This window comes from Myotis brandtii, unplaced genomic scaffold (genome assembly GCF_000412655.1).
Source record: "Myotis brandtii unplaced genomic scaffold, ASM41265v1 scaffold45, whole genome shotgun sequence".
Lineage (NCBI taxonomy): Eukaryota > Metazoa > Chordata > Mammalia > Chiroptera > Vespertilionidae > Myotis > Myotis brandtii.
In genome coordinates, this window is record NW_005367209.1 from 7,472,296 (window position 1) to 7,474,963 (window position 2,668).

General features: G+C 45.1%; 1 long non-coding RNA gene across 1 annotated transcript in view; it reads left to right on the forward strand.

Annotated features, from left to right (window-relative positions):
- The window catches only part of LOC106727572, a 6,233-nt gene extending 5,678 nt beyond the window's left edge, over positions 1–555 (forward strand). The window contains exons 2-3 of the long non-coding RNA XR_001363806.1: positions 182–249; positions 333–555. This is a non-coding gene — a long non-coding RNA (uncharacterized LOC106727572). The remainder of the gene's footprint in view (positions 1–181; positions 250–332) is intronic.
- The last annotated feature ends 2,113 nt before the right edge of the window (positions 556–2,668 follow it).

The following is a 2,668-nucleotide window of genomic DNA, read 5'->3' on the forward strand; positions in this document are numbered from 1 at the left end:
CCTGGAGCCTGCTAACTGCAGCGGGGCCCTGCCCTGGCCGCCCGCCCCGCGTCGTCTTCATGTTAGCAGCTGGGGGATTGCGCCAGGGCCGCAGCTGCACAGGGCCCCAGCCCCGACCTGCAGCAGGGCCATAATTTGCACACGATGTCACAATTTCAGCTAAATGATTTTCAATTCATAGGTGGAGTCACCCAGCTCCGAGTAGGATGAATTTCCTGCTTGGCCACACTCCTGCACCTCGAACCCCAGGTAAGATGGAGCATGCAAGTATGGGCTTTTTGAAAAAGAAGACGCCAATTGATCTTTGCCTTTTTATCTCCTTTTAATTAAAGGATTTAGGGTTGCTGAAGATTTTGCAACACCCGGAGAAGCATATGAGAAGTTACTGACCCCGCCTTTCTCGGAACACAATAATCCCCTTTCCAGACACATTTCTCTTGAAAACTCCAGTGATAGGGAACTTACACCTGTCAGAGCAGCCTATACTTGCCCTAGACCAGTGATGGCGAACCTATGACACGCGTGTCAGAGGTGACACGCGAACTCATTTTTTTGGTTGATTTTTCTTTGTTAAATGTCATTTACATATGTAAAATAAATATCAAAAATATAAATCTTTGTTTTACTATGGTTGCAAATATCAAAAAATTTCTATATGTGACACGGCACCAGAGTTAAGTTAGGGTTTTTCAAAATGCTGACATGCCGAGCTCAAAAGGTTCGCCATCACTGCCCTAGACAGTTTGGGCTGAAACATTCATTTCTGGGGTGATTCACTTTAAGGCACATCTTCCCCAATTTCATAGGAGCTCCGCGAGGGCGGGAACTTTGTCCTGGTCCATCACTGCTCCATCCCAGTGCCTCCCAGTGCCCAGATCATGGTTAAAGAGCCCTGAAAAGACCAGCAAGTTCTTTCTCATGTGAACTGAGAATCTGTCTCCTAGAGCTTCTACCCATGGGCCCTCACTGTTTCCCCACAAATCCTTCATGGAGCCCACATGAAACAAGGCTCTTTCTTCCTTCCCCTAACAATGATCATGTCCTCCCCCAAGTCTGGCAAACACCCCAAGAAGTCTTCTCTTTTCTCGGCTAAGCATCAGTTTCTTCAACCATTCCTGGTGAGTCATGACTTGGAGGCCTCTCCCCCTCTGAAACCTTCAATGGCTCCCCTAGGCCAATTACAGTTTCAGTTCCTTAGTCTGGCATTTAAGGCCCTCCAGTGTATGCTCAACCTTAACTCCATTATTTTCTACCGCTCTTCCATGAACTCTGCAGCAAAACATGTCTAATCGTTTTCCCTAGAGCCCAACCCGATTGTTCCTGCCTCTACCCTGTTTATAAAATGCCCTGCCTGGAACATTTCCCTAGTTCATCTGCATCCAGGTCTCGCCATTACTAAGGTTGAAAGCAATTCTCCCCCTCCACCTGATCTTTCAGTGTATGGTGGAAAGAGAGTTTGCAATGAACTAAGCGAACCCAGGTTTAAGTCTCAGAGACACATTCTAACTACTAGGAACACCTATTCTGATAACCAAACGGACTGCGGGCAAATGGTTTAACTTCGCTGAGCCTAAGTTTTCTCCTCTGAAAAATGGGTCTAATGATACCCGCACTGCTCACCCTCCAGAGCATTCCGGGGAATCATGAGATGATACACATAAAAGCCCATTGAAAATGACAAGATGCACTGACTTCCCTCCTTCTGGGCATCTTGAATATGCCCCGAGTTAGATCAAACAATACACAATCTAAATCGGTTAGATGATTCTAGAATTAGTGGAGTGATCACCATGTAAGGGATACAAATGTTGAATCACTGTATTGTACACCGGAAAATAATATAACCAATATGAAATTGTATACCAATGATACCTAAATAAAAATAAAAATGTTAAAGTCTGTTAGGAGGGAGGGGGTCTAAGATGTGGTGAGGGAGGTTGGTTTGACTTTGGGTGGTGGGCACATAGTGCAGTATGCAGGTCTTGTATCATAGAAATGTACACCTGAAACCTATATGATCTTATTAACCAATGTCACCCCAATAAATGTAATTTTAAAAATAAACAAATAAAAACCTGGCAGTGATAAGGTTCTTAAGGAGGGAGCACAGGAGTCTGCGTGGCCAACATTTCCCGACCCCAGGCTCTGTGTTAAGAGTTTCACCTCAAACTGGGTGGAGGGGAGTTATGGGGGGAAAAAGGGGGAACAACTGTAATGATCTGAACAATAAAGATTTGTTAAAAAAAAAAAAAGTTTCACCTCAGTTAACTTTTAAGCCTCAGGCCAACCCTATGGGAAAGACATTGCTATTCCATATTATAGAAAAGAAATCAGAGGTTTAGAGAAGCCACATAAGATGGCAAGTAACTAAGCAACAAATAGCAACGTCAGGGTCTGAAGCCAGGTCATTCTGAGCGGAAATCCCATTTGTGACTCCTGGTCTCTGGCGAATCATCCAGTTCAGTGAAACCCGGGTCTTTCATTCAGGAGACTGTGATTACGCATTGACGCTGGTGATGGTGGCGTTAGTAACGTTAGTAACTCCCTGCTGAGACGAATATCGAAGCCTCGGCTTCACCGTGCAAGGCCTTGGCGGAAGAGTAGATGTGCAAAAGTCCCTTACAACTCATGCCAGCCAGTGCTCATCTCATCGAATGCTTGCTTGTAT